The 16,561-nt window shown below is 50.2% G+C and overlaps 1 long non-coding RNA gene across 1 annotated transcript; it reads right to left on the reverse strand.

The window, feature by feature from the left end:
* Nucleotides 1-5,875: 5,875 nt before the first annotated feature.
* LOC118968938 (uncharacterized) lies at nucleotides 5,876-8,272 on the reverse strand. Its single transcript, XR_005056821.2, has 3 exons — nucleotides 8,158-8,272; nucleotides 6,535-6,697; nucleotides 5,876-6,302 (listed from the first exon to the last, which is right to left on the reverse strand). It is a non-coding gene; the product is annotated as an uncharacterized lncRNA (long non-coding RNA).
* Between the last annotated feature and the right edge of the window lie 8,289 nt (nucleotides 8,273-16,561).

Genomic DNA, 16,561 nt, shown 5'->3' on the forward strand with positions numbered 1-16,561 from the left:
TTGGCTACTTCCAAAGGCACTGGAGGGCCACCTCAATTTCTGCGTGCCTTCTGAATCCTGACTCTGAAGCCCCTCTTGGGGTCCAGGGCTCTGCTGCCAACCACCCTTCTACATCCCCCAGTGGCATACCCCTCAGCCAGCCAGGCCATGCTGGGCCCCTGACATCTGTCCGGCTGGCTAGCTCATGCTCACTGCTGCTGTGGTGGGTGGAAAACTCTGGAGCTTAGGGCCCGGCCATGCTCACTGTCCCATCTGACATTCCCAAACCTCGGTCCTGACAACAGCAGGCTCACATCAAATGGCAACCCTCAGACCCCTCCAGGCCCCTGCACTGTAGCCAGAGAGCTCCTGAAAGAGCAGTGATGCCTGGAAACCATCCCCGCCACTCTGAGCATCTTCTGGGCTGGGTGAGCACCATGAGCTTGGGGCTTAGCCATGGGATGCAGCAAAGTCCAGGGTTTCCAAATGGGTTCAGGGGAACAAAAGGCAAGGAATAGATGATGGGGGAGGGGTTGAGGAAGGCGGGGGAGAGCTGGAGCATGCAAGGCACCAAGTCCTGAAGACCCTCACCTCCTGAGGGAAAGGATAATTAGTCACAGTGGCTACCAGCTGCTGAGCATTCACTGTGTACTAAGCGCTGGATATGCATCTTCACACCAGGCCTCGCAGCAGCATGAATTATTCCTGCCTGTTAAGTGAGGAAACTGAAAAACAGCTTGAGTGACCTGCCCACAGTTAGGAAATGTGGGCTGATTCCCAGGTGGGCCCTGAGGCCCTCCCCCAAGCTGCCAGCTCACTACAGATTTCCCAGACCTGCTGGTGGTGATGGTCCCCTGCCTGAGTCTGGACTGACGGAGTGTGGGGACAAGCACAAATGGATGTGTCCTTCCTCCAGCCTCTGCTCTGTTTCCTCTCAGTGGGGCCTGGGCTCTGGCCCCCTCTTCCCCACTCCTTAAGGCTCAGAGCCTTATGGTTGCACTCAGAACCCAGGCTCCCAGCAGCCTCTGTGCTGATTCCTCTGCCATTCTTCATGGGGGCTCTCTTGGACATCTATGTTGAGAAACAAATGTTCTCCCCCTTTAGTAAATCATGTGAAACATCACACACAGGGACAGTTGGTTAGAACACAAGCTACTACTTTCCTACAAGGTGAGGACATTGAAGGCACAAAATGTATGCAGGGCTGCACATGGGCAGTGCCCAGCTTGCCAGCTCAGCACATCCTGGCTTCCCTCTGTGTGCCCCTCTGCCTCCGGCTCCAGGCCAGCTGGGCATGTGTCTCCTCCCCAGCCCATGAGGAAACAAGGTCGTCTTTCTGGCTAGCTACCTGGGCACAAGGCAGGCTTGGCAGACACTGCTCCTCTAGGCACCTCCCCAACACCTCAGCTTGATTGGCCTCTCCTCTCTGATTCTCAAAACCAAAAATCTCACCAACATGGCTGCTGGGTCAGAAGAAGGAAAGGGGGACAGTGGTGGATAAAACAACATTGGGCTGTACACTAATCATGTTACTGGACTCTTATAGTTCCTGACCTTGGGGTGTTCTTCTCTATGTCTTCAGGCTCCTGGACCTACTCTTTGGAATCACTACAGATTTCCCAGTGTCAGTCATTTGCACATTAGTGTGAATTTAAGTCAATGAAATAATTCTCTTTCATAGGAGGATTGCATTTAAATCTTTCTGGCTGGAAATCATGCAATTTGTCCCCATTAAGGGGATTTTGAGTCATAATAAGGCAGAGAGGCATTTTGGTGAGTACAATGCTTCCACAGACTGAAAATCCCACAACTTCATCCACCTGTACTATTTCCAAACCATCCAGCTGAGGTCAACTTCTTCCCTCTATACTCTCTCACTCTTTCCAGATTTAATTGACCCTGGGGTTTGAGAGGTTCTGTTGACTCACCGTTATGATTCATCTGAGAATCATAAGATTTCAGGTCTGGTGGGAGCTTAGAGATCAAATAATGCCAGTTTCTAGATGAAGAAACAGTAACTCAGAGAGAAGTGATACACTCAAGGTCCCATAGCAAGTTACGGCAAAGTTGGGACCAGATGCCAGATTTCCTGGCTCTTCGGAATGTCCTTTGCACTATGCCACACCAAGAGCCATCAGTAACTCTCAACCAAACACCAGCACTATTTTCAAAGTGAAATCCAGGCAGAGGCTCTCTGTTTGGGATCTGGCCCTTCCAGGGTTAATGACACAGGCAGCCTTTGTGTGGCTTGGGAGGAATGTTCCTAGAAGCATTTGGTCTGGAAAAGGAAGCCCATGGAACTCCCCTTATGGTTACAGTGTCCGTGTGGTGTAGGGGCTAGAGAGACAGGTGCAAAGCTCACTGTTGTCATCATCCACACAAAGACCATTCCTGATCTTTGCAGGAAGGGGTTTTAATTTTGTTTTCCAAGCAGCCCAGAGCTCCTCATCATTTGAAAGCAGAGTCACCCTTGGCCATACTCCCCAAGCCAGATGTTTGGTTACTTCCTCCTCACCAGAAAACACAAGGCCCCCTCATGTATCTGAGATCAGCCTTGACCTGAATTTGATCTGAATTTATCCCAGAAGTACAGTCCAAAGGCAGAGGACCAGAATCAATATCTGGCTTAGTGGATTAACAGGCACTGGAAACAGACAGCCTGGGTTCAAATCTCACCTCTGCCACCTCCCAGCTCTGTGTCTTTGGGCTGCTTACTTAACTTCTCCATACTGCAGAAGCCTCATTTGTGAGGTAGGGCTGAGCTGGCACCTGCCTCCTGGCCTGTTACATCAGTTAAATGGCATCAGTACAGAACAGTGCTTGCACACAGAGGTGCTCACTAAACTTTCCCATAATGCCTTTGGTGCCTCCCTTCAGGACTTCCCAGATGTCTCTTCCCCTCTCCTCCTGCAACTAAGTACTACAAACTTCGGTTTAAATAGCTTGGGGGCGGGTAGGGAGGGAATGCTATAAGGCATTTGTGAGGAAATTTCTGAAATGCATCAGAAAAATGGAAATATATTGGCCATACCCACTTTATTCTGACATTGGACTAAGTCAAAGAAAATTAATAAAATAAACTTATTATTTATTGGTGTGATGTGAGAGAAGCAGATGTGATTGTGGGGTTTTTTCCCTCTACTTGAAATTAGCATTATTCTCCATCAGGTCATTATTCCATAATCTTTTTTTGACATGTTCCTTGTTTCTTACATACAGGTTAGTGTTGAGAAATAAAATAATGAGGAAAGGAAGGTGAAATACATAAATACTTTAACTTCGGAACAAACTTGAATTCTGCACACACTGCTCTCTTTATTTTCTTCCCTCTATATTACAGAGCACTAAATCTGTGTAGTTCTGAGCTGGTCACCAGAATGGCCCAGAAATACCACCTCCTCCCCTTCTGCATCATCTACTGATTCTCAGTAATGGCTGGCAAACCACTGTGTGGAAGCTGCTGTCCAGGCTGTTTTAAGAGCTCCACTAGTCACAGTTTGGTGTTTATGGGCTTACGGTAGACTGAATAGCCAGCTGTCTACAACAAGAAAGTCCCATGGCCAAAAAATGTATCCCCTACTGGCCTGTGATAAATGCCTGAAATTCCACCATTAGCAATGCATTCCTTTGGTTATGCCATGCCATTCTCAGGCCACCATTTTCAGTGAAAATGCCTGTCAGGGGAGTAATACATGAAAATCCTGGCACTTATGATGAATGAGTGTTTCAGATCATCCCTGAAAGAGGTGAGCATTGGCCACCTTGCTGGTGCGAGTGTGCTTGGGGGCAAGGGAGAAGGAATATGGAAGAAGGGGTGGAGACATGGAGGGCTGAGGACAAACTTGGACTGCTAGGCTGTTATGGCACTTTTAAAACATGGCCTTAAATCTTTGACACTCATTCCTATGAGAGGTAGGGTTTATGGCCTTTCCCCTTGAATCTGGGTGGGCTTGTGACTGATTCAACCAATAGAAGATAGCTGAAGCACCCAGTGTAACTTCTGAGGCTTTATAGTCATAAAAGGTCATGCAGTTTCTTCTTGGTTTTCTGGCACCTTTTGGAGCCCTGCATCATCATGTAGAAGTCCAAGTATGCTGGAAAGACCATACTGGTAAACAGTGGTTGCTGAGCATAGCCTGTCAGCCATTCCTGCCCAGGTTTTAGATACTGAGTGAAGCCTCCAGAACAATCCATCTCCCAGCTGAATACCACTGAGAGACTGGCCTCAATAATTTGAGGAGCAGAAGAGTTGTGCAATGAAATCCTGTCTGAATTCCTGATCTATGAGATTGTAATATAGAATAAAAACAGTTGTTTTAAGCCGCTCACAATTGGGGTAGTTTATCATGCAGAAATAGATAACTTGAATGGCCATTGCCCAAAACTGGCCTGAAAGAGTCAACCTCTTAGACCACTGATATAGATGCTTCTGGAAATTGGGCAGCTCGACTCCCAAATAGAACAGGCTGATCCATCAGAAACCAACTGACTCAAGTCCCTGGAAATAATGCCCAGTCCACACTTGGGGCCTGCACCCCTCTCCCAGTGCAGGTCATTGATGTGCTAGCCCACCAAACCGTCCACACACCCAAGGTTGGGAGGGGAAGACTGAAGAGTCCTGCACCCCTTCCTTTATAGACAAGGACACTGAGCTTCCAAGATGCAAGGTGACTTACAGCTCCCCGGGGGTCTGGCTCTTCAGACCCTTAAACAGAGAGTGTCTGGTTTTATGTGAAAAGCATGGGCATGGGCTCAGAAGCCAGAAAGGCCTGGGTTCAAGACATGGCTTCTTCACCTCTCGGCTATGCTTGGCTTTGGTCAAACGACTCAGTTTCCTTATCTGTGGGACAACAGATCTCCACAGTGTTAGGTAAGAGTTAGAAGATGGCATATGGGACAGCCCTGGCACAAACAAGAGTCACCTTTGCCTCATCACTTTCTGCCACCCCACAGCCCATTCCACCTTACCACACAGGCAGCGCCTCTCAGGCCGCCTCTCGCCCTCCCTCACTTCTAGGCTGTCGTTGTTGGGGGGAGGTGGAAGGAAAACTCCTCCATGCGGTCCCAATCCTCTCCTTGCTCATGCCTAGTCAGATGGTTTCCCTTAAAGCACCCTTCTATCAAGAGAGAGCCACAGGGTACAGGCCTCTTATCTGTACCAGCAGGCTGTATTTAGGGCCCTGGGTTTTCCATTTTTGAAACAGAGCTGTTGGATGGGGCTAGGAAAGGAAATAAACAACCACAGCCAATCCCGATGGCAGCTCCTTAAAATCTGTTCTCCAGATGCCCAAGGACCACGCATCCGGGGCGGGCCCCTCCTGCATAAGGAATCTAAGGATTCCAGATTCCTGAGTCCATGAGATGGTGGAGGGAGCCAGGAGGGGCCTGAACCACAGAGACAGCTGTTTCTCCAGGGTGCCCATGCCTCCCCAGGCCCAGCCCAGAGGGGGTCAGCAGCACAGGCAACCAGAGTCACTTGCTGGGCTGGGCTGGGCTGGGCAGGGTAGAGCTGTGTGGACCCGCCCAGGGGCCTCCTGTCACCAGGAAATCTTTTCACTCACAGATGGACAAGTTCTGTTAGCATGGTGTTGCTGTTCTAGAAAAGCAGACTTCTTAGGGGAGAGACGGTGGGGTTGGGAGGTTTTTTGTTTTTTGTTTTTTAAAGGAGACTTTGATGGACAAGAACCCAACACCTTTTCTCTTCTGTGTAAATGGTAGCCACCAGAAGAGTTGATCCTCCCCCTGAGGTGTTTTCCAGAGTCGCCTTCCCTTGGTTTCCCCAAACCCTCCCTTCCATTCTGTCCTAGCTTAGGCTCCCTCAGAGGTAGACCCTGAGACCAAAATGTGAGCATGACTGGTTTATTTAGAGGAAACACAGTGGAGTGGGGGAGGGGGGAAACGAGATGGGAAGGAAGCACTATCAAGAAAGTTACCCTGCCACAGGCCACGGGGTTCAACATGCCTGCCTCAGATTCTCCCACCTCAGGGGTGAGGGAGTTGAGCAATTATCTTCTAACTCTTGTCGTCTCCGGCTGGGAGCCTGGCCTGCTTGCAGGCTATCGGCAAGCCCCCTGGCAGAGGTCACCTGAGCTCACAGTCACACACAGAAAGTGGGAGTGCCAGCGGCATCTGGGCAGGGCGACACCTGCGCTCGTGGTGGGCTCTCTCCCTTCAGAGCTGTCTCACGCACAGCCTTCTCTCTTGGCTCTTTATGCACACGTGATCAGCTGAGGATTCACTGACCACAACCTCTACATCTATTTCTCAGGGACCTCAAAGTGAGGGAAAGTCACCACAGTCCCCAGGGTTGTCCCTCTGAGTTCCTGAGAAGAAAAGAATGGGATCTGCCTCCCCTCTTCGGAGAAGGGCAGCGACAGCCTTGGAGAGGGGCAGACTGTTCCCTCCGTCCGGACCGTGGACAGGACTCCCCTGCCCTGGGCTGTCTTCCCAGAGCGGCCAGCCCCTTGGCATTCTCCCTCAGCCCCTGTGGACCCAGAGCACCAGGGTGGGCTTGGCGTTCCCTCAGCCCTCGTTTTGGCGGGCCTCACTTCTCACCTTGCTTTGTTAAGCCTCCACGCTCTGTCGCTCTGTCAAGTTGGGCCCAGCTGTCATTGCCGTGGCCAAGCCTTGACACGGAGCCGTGAGGTTTGTTTTTATTTTCTGTTTCCAAGGCTCCTTCTCTCCCAGGAACAGGAGGTGACGGGGAAGCTGTAATTTGCTAAACAGGCATTAATCTTCACATCAATCCCAAGAGGCAGGTAGAGCTTCTCAGTCAAAACACACAGGGTTGTGATTAGACAAGGCTGGCAGGATAATGCGCAGGGATTTGCACTTTGCAGGCCAAGCCCTGACTTCTCCAGGCCAGAGCTGCTAATCTCGCCCCTGAGCTGCAGCCCACAGACAAGGTTCTTTTTGCCAAAGGGCAGGAGCGCCAGGCCCCAAGGGCCATTCCACTGCTCCTGAGCCCCTCTGTCTCTCCCACCCTCCCCTCTTGGACGGGGTGGAGAGAAAGTGGTATGGCCTTGGAAGGCAGGCAGACCGGGGTTTGAATCCTGCTCTCTCACTTTTTTCCATTCAGCAAATATTAGTAAGTCCCTGTTATGTTCCTAGCACTTTTCAGTTCTGGGGATGCAGTGATAAATGTTGGGATTTCAGGAGAGTCAATTAATAATACTCCTTTCTTCTCCTTCAGACCAATGGAGAAGTAGACATAGAAGTCCAAAAGGTGGAGTTCAAAATGTCCTTTATTACAGAAAAGTTTATATTGGCAGACGTGGTTTGGGAGCTGTCACAGCGCTGTCTTGCTGACACTGGTCCCAGCACTGATCTGACCCAGTCAGCTAGATACAGAGCAGCAGCCCACAGGGGCCGAGATGATGTGCTTTATCTGGGCAGGCTGCCTCCCAAAGGGGACCCAGGACAGGCTGAGCCCTCTGCACTTGGATTTGCCCCAACTCACCAGACATGTCCCTTGCTTCATTTGCATCCCCAAAGGTAGCGCCTGAAATAAGGATGTTGAGTACAAGTGGGGTACTTAGGTGGGGACCCCAATAAACATGGGGAGGGCTTATGGCCATGGGCCAAGAGTCACAGAGCCTGGCACGTGCTAGGTGTTCAAAAAATGCTCATTCTTATTCATCCCTCTTTCTCAGGCAGGTACAGCAACCCAGGACATGGCATTTGGGCTGCTGCACCATCCTGATGCTTGGGGAGTGGGTGTAAGGATGGGTGATATTAATGGCAGTGGAGATGCTGGCACTTGGGGTCTCCCAACCCCGACTGACAGCAACACAGCAAAGATGAGAGTAGGAAGAACAAAGGAGAAGTGACCAGAAAGAAGCAGCCCCTGCTTGTGACTTGAGAGGGCAATAGAATGATTGTCTTTCAAGGACTCCATGTTCCAAATGTTTACCTCTAGTTCTTAGGCCTAGAAAGTTCTGACTGTACCCCAAAGTAGTCTTCCCTCTGCCATCAGAGACTTCATAACATAGATGGGCACATATGTGCCCACACACGTATACACAAATACAGATACATGCTAACATACATACACACAAATACATATCTGCACACAACACAGGGATTACCCACATTCACACATACACAACACATTCTCATACATAAATAAACACACAGGCACTCACCCATACACATGTTCATTCATCCACACATACTCACTTTTTCTGCAGGTTTCTGTGATCCAGTCAAGCAGGGAAGGTCTTAAAGGGCAGCCCTGGCGATGTGACTTTTTCAATAGGAATTGGCCTCTGTAGGTGCAAAGGTCTGTGCCTTCCTTTCTCCTTCTCCTCCCGCCACACCCCCCACCCCCTACCCAAGAGCTAGTCAGGAGATAGGCCCAGCTCTGGTTTCTGCCATTTCTCCCACAAACACACAGCTTGAGAGGCTTTCAAAGTGAGGACCTCTCCCCTTGGACATGACTCGGTGGCCCAGTGGCTGTGGAGGGCCCTCTGCCCCAGGGTCTGCAGCTCTCCCCACATGAAGGAAAGGTGAGAACAAGGTCAGAGCCAGGCTCCTGCTGAGCAAGGCTGATGCTCTGGTTTCCAGGCCAGTGCTTGCCAACCAGGTCTGCTTTTCCTCAGAGGACACTCTGGGTAAACGTGTCTGCCCACTGGGCATGGCCAGGGCCACTCCCCGTCCCCACTACTGGACAGTTCTGTGGCCAGGCACACACTGTTCCTTATCCAATAGGCAGGTCAGCCTTGTCCATTAAAGTCCTTCAGCCCTTAGTGTCAACTTGGCTTCAGCCAAGAAATGAGCATTCTGGAGGCTGGCAGTTCTGTGGATAGTCAAAGGTCAAGGGGAAAGAGATAGATCATGGTCACTGAGAAAAAGGGAGGCAAAGACGCTGTTGCTTTGAGGATCCTGGACTCTGGTATCTTACCGTAAGTGAGGGTGGAAGGGGCCATTTTTTCTAGATTGGACTGTTCCAGGCTTCTTCCTATTGGATAGCTGCAATTGGGGGGGACCCTGTTTCTCAGGCTGGTAGCAGGTGGCGAGTAGAGATGGAGCCTAGAACATGCTGGATTGGGCCACCTCAGGGATCACATCCGTCAGCCGGGCCAGAGGGAAAGCCGTCCAGCCTGTGCACCAACCCGAAATCCATCTGCCTCCCAGGGCAGGAGGCCTTCTCTGTCTGCATTCAACTCAACTCCCAGGCAGGCCTTCCCATCCATTAAAACAAATCAGCAATCTGGGGACTGACTTCAAATTGGAAACAAGAAGATCAAAGATTTTTAAGTTCCATTTATTAATTCTATTATCAGAAATCTCCCAAAGGGGGTGGAAAGTGAAGTTAGTTTTTCCAGCAGAGCAAAGTCGGGCACTGTTTGAGGCTGGGAATCTGCTTGATGATAAACTACTAGTAGCCCCACCAAAGGTGAGACAGTGTGTCAGTTGACTTTTGTTATGTAATAAAACACCCCAAAACTAGCACATTAAAACCACCACCATCTATTTAGTTCTCGTATCGCCCATAGGTGGTTTGGGCTCAGCTCAGCAGGCTCCCTGAGATGCAGAATGAGTGTCTACTGAGCACCTGGAACATGCCACGCTCTGTGATTCTTGGCCTGTGAGCTTCCTCTGTCCTCCAGATCTTGTTGGTCCATACCTGGGTTAGGCAGTTGGCGAGGTGACAGCCCCCAGGAATAGTCCTCAGGCAAGGACCAGAGGGAGTTGGGGGTTGACTATGTGGCCCCTGCACCCCTTAGGGGGATAACTCTGAGGCATGAGGGCCCCACTGTCTCCCAGTAGGATTGGGCTCCAGGTGCCCCCGTGGGCACCTGCTCAGTGGCATTCCTTTCATTGACCGCCTCCCACCCCTGGCGCACTGGGGGTGGTCAGCCAGGAAGCTCTGCTGGTGGGGGCAGAGGAGAGAGCTGGCTGGCTGCTGGCTAGAGCCAAGGATTCACTTTGCTCTCATCCGCCAGCAGACTGGCCTGGCCCTGTTCACATGGCCACTAAAGAGTCCAAGAGCAGCACGTGAGCAAGCCCCACCACGTAGGCACTTTTTTAAGCCTCAGCTTACCGTGTGTTGGAACTTGCCAAAGCAGGTCAATGACTGAGTCCAAGGTCAGCGTAGGAGGGCATGACCAAAGGGCAGGGAAGCATTTGGGGCTGAGCTTGCAATCCGCCACATGCAGCCTAGCAAGGAGGGTCTACTGACATAGTCTTCCCCACTCAAGCCACACCTCGGAACAGGCTATGGGCTTCTGTAGGGTGTGGCTGTGTCAGACTTACAGCCCCTGCCCCGGGAGCCCAGCATGTGGCAGCCAGGTAGAAGAGGCTGGTCAAGCGTGTGGATGGATATTGAATGCACATCGCTTCTGGCAGCAAGGTGGGCAGCAGGAAAAAAAGCCTCATCCTGACTCTTGGAAGCCCTCTGTGGCCTGGGGCCTCATCAGGTGTCCTTGTTCCAGACCAGGGACACCCAGGGCTTGTGCCGACAGACGATTACTTTCATCTCTCTCTTGAAAAATGGCCCATGTTTAAGGATTCATAAAACTTAGGGAACGCATCACTGAGCCTATAACGCTGTGAGAGCCCCATGTAGAGAACGACTTAAAAAGAAGATTCATCAAACTAATTACTTCTCCCCCCTACCCCCGCCCCCACCCCGCCCCTCTTTCCGCTTGGCCTCCTCAAAAAGACATACAGCCTCATAGGCTGGGCTGCATTGAAGCCAAACTCCCAGGCCTGCTTGTGTGGGAGGGGCCATGAAACACTCCTGGCCTCAATCTTTCTCCAGCTTTCTGGGAAGACAAGAATTGTTCCTGCTGATTCATCTATTCCAGGGGCTGCAGCAAGGCCAGGGTACCTAAGAAGGGGGGTGAGGGAGAAAGGGGCAGAAATACGGGGATGCAGTAAGGCTGTCTGTCATCCATCACTCTGAGGCAGATTCTACATATGCCTCAACTCTAGGCTCCCCCATAGGCACACAGACAGCGCCCAAGCCTCCTGACCACTTCCCCCTCCCATGCCTGCCTCTCTCTATCTGCCACTCTGCCTGGGCCTTTTGGTGGCTGCTCAGGGGCTTACTTGGTAGAGGGCAAGGCTCAGTGCTCAGGTCTGACACCACCAGGGGCAACACCAGCCAGTGAGGGGTGAGAGTCTGTGGATAAATACTTCAGCTTCACATCTGTAGTGGGTTGAGTGGTGGTCCCTAAAATATATGTCCCCCATGAACCTTTGAAAGGAACATTATTTGGGAAAAGGGTCGTTGCAGACCTAATCAAGTTATGAATCTCAAGATGAGATCACCCTGGATTATCCAAATGGACCCTAAGTCCCATGACTAGTGTTTTTACAAAGACACACAAATAGGTGACATGAACATGGAGGCAAGACTGGAATGACGCATCTAGAAGCCAAGGAATGCCAAGGATTGTCAACAGTCTCCAGAAGCCAGGAGAGATGCAGGGAACAGATCCTCCTCAGAGCCTCCAGCAGGAAGCCACCCTCTGGACACCTGCACTTCAGACTGCCAGCCTCCAGAACCGTGAGGCGATACCTTTCTGTTGTTGAAGCCACCCATTTTGTGGTACTTTGTTACAGCAGCCCTAGGACACTTATAATACAGCAACCCTCAGTGGGATGATTCTGAGATGTATTCAAAACAGTTCCTAAAAAGATCCCCAGTGGGATTGAGCCCCATTTGGCCACAGAACCAACCAGTTCATTTATACCCCTTTATTGGCTCTCTTCTCTTCCCCGCTGCCTTATGGGGTTTCCTAGGATCATGTCCAAGTAAACCACCCTCACTCAAGTCCTTGTCTACTTTTGGAAGTGTCCAAACTAATGGCACATTGTTTCATACTCCTCATCCTTCATAATTCAACCCATCACCATTTGTAAGGGAGGAGGTACAGAGAATGGTTGTAGTAGACCAAAGAATTGGCCCCCAAAGGCGTCAACATCCTCATTCTTAGAATGTGCAAGTGCTATATTCTATGGCAGAAGGGACTCTGCATATGTGATAAAGTTAAGGATACTGAAATGGAGAGGTCATCCTGGCTCATCCAAGTGGGCCTCTGATGCAATCACAAGGGTCCTTCTAAGAGGGAGGCAGGATGTCAAAATGGTAGGAGGAGAAGATCACGTGACCATGGGAGCAGCGATTGGAGTAACGTGGCCATGAGCCAAGATATACAGACAGCCTCTAGAAGCTGGAGGGAGCGAGCCTCCAGAAGGAACCAGGTCTGCCAACACCTCCATAAGACTTATTGGACTTTCGGCCTCCAGAACTGTAAGATGATCAATTTGTGTTGTTTTACGCCATGAAATTTGTGGTGATTTGTTACAGCAGCAGAAGGAAACCACGCAGTAGTCAAGAATACAAGTGTTAGGATCGGGTAGCACCAGCTTGAAGTCTCAGTTCAGTGACTCATTGCTGTGGACCTTGGGCAAGTGACTGACCCTCTCCAAGCTTCAGTGTCCTCAGTTGTCAAATGTGGGTAATCATCGGCATACCTTCCTGACACTGCTGCTGCGTGGACTCCAGCAGGTGGTACAGGATCAGCTGGCATTCACGGCTGTGGTGGTGACTCATCGAACATTCACTATTAGGGAGTCACTGTGCTCCACCTGGAATACAAGGTCAAATAAGACAAAATGCAGGTCTACTCTTAAAGAGGTCACAGCCTAGAAGTGTGGGCTAAACAACTGATGTCTGTAGGCAAAGGATTACTGAGCCACTGCTCTAAATGGGACAAAGGCACTCCTTGGTACCTTAGACCCCAGCAGTTAGGGCCTCCGGACTGCAGCTCTTCCACACTCCCCGCTTGGTGCAAAAGCTCTCCACCGATAGTAGTCACAGTTGTAATGGTGGTGGTAATAGTAGCAGTAATGACTACCGCAGATGTCGCAGCTCTGACATCACCCATGTCCCAGCCCTTGGCCTCCCATCTCAAGAGCCCTCCCTTCTCAAGAGCCCTCCCTTGTTGTCCCAGAGTCACTCCAAATGGTGGCTACTTTGAGTTCCTCTACCCAATTCCAGTGTGTGTGGTGGGGAAGCTGCTCCTCCCACCCCAGCAAGCAATGCTCTGGACACCAGCAGCGAGTCCTACAATTCAACTCATTCCTGACACTATCTACCTGGAGATGGTATCGGATCCCACAGGTTAAGGGCTCAGTCACACAAGACTGTCCCCTCCACCCTTCACTTCAGATGCCAGTCACAAGCCCAGACTGTCACCTATACTTCCAACTGACTGGCTGTAAATGAGAATGTTAGGTAGAAAGACAGACATGAGCAGCCAGGGGAGGGGAAGTTAATGCTCAAGGAAAAAACTGCCCAGACTCTGCCCAGGTAGTGGGTCCCATGTGAAGAAAACAAAGGTTTTCTGGGAAATAACTTCTTTGCCTTAAAGGACCAGACCAAACTGGACCAACCTAATCCCAACGTGGACACAATCGAACAAAACTGAGAACTGCCCCCAAACGTCTCATCATAGGAAAGGACATGCACACTGAGAGGGATGGCTATTTAGGTGGACCCATCAATCAAATAACCCCACTTTGCCAATCAAAGAATCACCTCTTAGCCAGAATGTAATATCCAGGCCTCCTAACAGATCAAGGCTTTTGTCCACCTTGCCTCTGGCCTGCTCCTCTCTTGGAGGGTATTCAAATAAAACCTTCCCTCTGCTTCACTGTTGTGTCTCTGCCTTTCAATTCTTTGTTGCAGCGGGGACAAGGACCGAGGAGAACGAACTCAACCTGTAACAAGAGGCTTCCATGAACTCCTCCTTTCCTGTGTTCAGTTAATTTGGTAGAACTCACAGAACTCAGAAATAGCTTACTAGATCACCAGTTAATTATAAAAGGATGTAAATCAGCAACAGCCAGATGAAGAGATGCATAGGTCAAAGCATGAGGAAAGGGTGGTGCAGAGGGCCCAGGCCCTCTGCAGGTGTATCTTCTCCCTTTCCCCAGACCCCATCTTTTAGGGTTTTAAGGAGACTTCATTACATAAGCATGATTGACTAACTAATTGGCCAATGGCGATTGATTCAACATCCAGGCCCTCTTCCTTCCCCACCCCGGGGTCAGGGGGCGGGACTGAAAGTTCCAACTCTATAATCTCAAGGTTGGTTCCCCTGGCAACCAGCCCCCATTGTGAGTTGCTTTCCCAAAGTCACCTCATTAACATAAAAAAAGACATATTTATCACCCTTATCACAGGAAATTCCAAGGGTTTTTAGGAGCTCTGTGTCAGGAAGAGGTAGACGACCAATATATATTTCTTACTGTAAATCACAGTATCACAGCAGCCACGCTTATGGCAAAGTCTGGGCTCCCTAGAGCCCTAGAAACTCTGCCTCAGCCTGAGCAATCCCTATGTGTGGTGTGGGTGGAACATAGAAGGTTCCAGATGGACCTTAGAACTATCCCTCTCTCTCCTTCCTTCTCGGTCAGACACCCACTTCCTCTCTGCCCAGTGAGTCTGTGATGAGTGAGTCTTGCAGAGCTGGGACTTTGAAACTACATGATACAGAGTGACACTTGCCTTTGAGAAATTAGATGCAGTTTAGCTACCTTAAGAGATAGCTCAGCCTAAAAGCAAGAGTAAGACAACCAGACTGATGTCTGTGAAAAGAGGTTCCCAAATCACAGGCCACAGAGACCCTTGCTGTCTGAAATCAAGGAAAGCTCCATGGAGGAAGTGGCATTCACACTGAGGATAAGCAGGGATGTGGTGTGGGGTACTGGGAGCCAATCGCTGGAACAGAGGTGGAGTTGGGAAAGGATTTGCAGAGCTCCAGAAAGGAGCTGTCTCAGGTGACCCCCCCCCCCAGTGTTTGGTCACAGAGGGTCCCTCCACCCCCCAGCCAATATTGGCCTCAAATGCATAAAGCCTAGCCACACTCCACCATGGTAACAGGGACCCTTTGCAGACCAGCAGACCAGGGAGACAAGTGGTAGGACTGGGGACCAGGAGAAGGAGAAAACCCCAGAGCAGCAGTCAGAAGCTGCAAGGCAGGGCAGGATAGGACAGGGGGCCCAGGGCTGTGACCAGGAGTTGATGCCGGGGTTCTTGTTCACAAAGCCGAAGAATGAGCGTCACAAACACACAAGGTGGGAGAGCAAAGTACAGGCTTTTATTTAGAAATAAAGTGAGAGAATAGAGCTCCTGGCTCACGCTAGGAGGGAACAAGAGAGTCTGTAGTGGTGCGCTGTCTAGGGGGTTTTATAGGCAGTTGAGGATTTTTTGAGAACATGAAAAAAACTTAGGGGTGTGGACTTGCATCACCTGCCCTGTCCTCAAGGTGGGCTGGGTCAAAGTCTCATTGCTGGGGCTGACAGCAGAGTCACGGGTTATGCTGATACCCTTGCAGAACACTCAGACATTCCAGGCCAAGTTGCTTCTGGCCTTTTGACCTTTAACTGACCTCACTGAAGATGTCTATATTCTTAGGTATCTTTCCCTAGACAATGAGTGTGACCTTGACTTTGTATAATGCTTAGCACAGTTTCAATAGGGACTTCTTTGGCCATTGTTACATTGCTCTGAGTATAAATATTCCGCCCTGCTTTTCCCGGAGACCCTCACTCTACTCTGACTACACCCATGGTCCCTGTCTTAGAGTGAGGGCCAGAGGTCTCCATCACCATGCCTGGGCCTTACTAGGGCCTGGGATATTAAAGCAACCACACAGGCCCCAGCGCAAAGAGCTGCTCAGTGACATTTGAGCTTGGAGTGCTCTGTGACTCCAGGGCAAGAAAGGAGTTTACATCTGGAATCTTCCAGTGGAAGCTGCTCAGCGCTCAAAGCCACATTTGTGAAAAATGGCTCAGTCTGATAATTGGAGAGCAATGAAATTGAAATCATTTCAAAATTTAAATGCCCAACATACTGAGACCCACCTTCTGATAGATCTTCCAAATTAGTTTGCAAGCTCTCCATGCTTAGCTCCAGGAGGGGATTCACTTCTATGCCAAAATGTTCCTTTCCTTGAGTTGGAAAAGAAGCTCCATATTGATGGGTCTCCCTGAGCCCCAGCCCTCGGTGTGCTACTGAGCGCCTTCTGTACCAGCTGGAGGAGGAGCATAATTTCCTTCTTCTCTCAGGTAATGAATTTGATCTAATGGGACTGTCTAAATGCCCAGATACCATGGTGATAGGCACTCCATAAACACAGAGATAAACAGGTAGAGGGATATATGGAGGCAAGCATAATTTGCTTCTAAGTGCCTTTTCACTAGTATAAATAAAGCAAGAAAATAAAGTTGTTGGAGGCACTAGCAATACTAATGTAAGGAGGAAATTAAGCACTAATTACAGCGTTCAGGATAAACGAAAAGGTCCAAGCAGTTTGCCTGTGTGTGTGTGTGTGTGTGTGTGTGCGCGCGCGTGTGTAGGGGCAGGGGTGGGAGAGGCGAGAGAAGACTCAGGGGTGGTATAGCCACAGCCATGGCCCCAAGCTCCACGGAGGAGGCCATCTGCAAACAGTTCCCACATGTGACACTTCCTGTGTCTCTGCCAGAAGGCATTCTCTGGCCCAGGGGCAACTTGGGTTATGTAGGGGAGAGGGGGCAGGCTGGATATTAATGCTCCAGGAGTGCA

The sequence above is a fragment of the Manis javanica genome, chromosome X, assembly GCF_040802235.1.
Source record: "Manis javanica isolate MJ-LG chromosome X, MJ_LKY, whole genome shotgun sequence".
In the NCBI taxonomy this organism is placed as follows: Eukaryota; Metazoa; Chordata; class Mammalia; order Pholidota; family Manidae; genus Manis; species Manis javanica.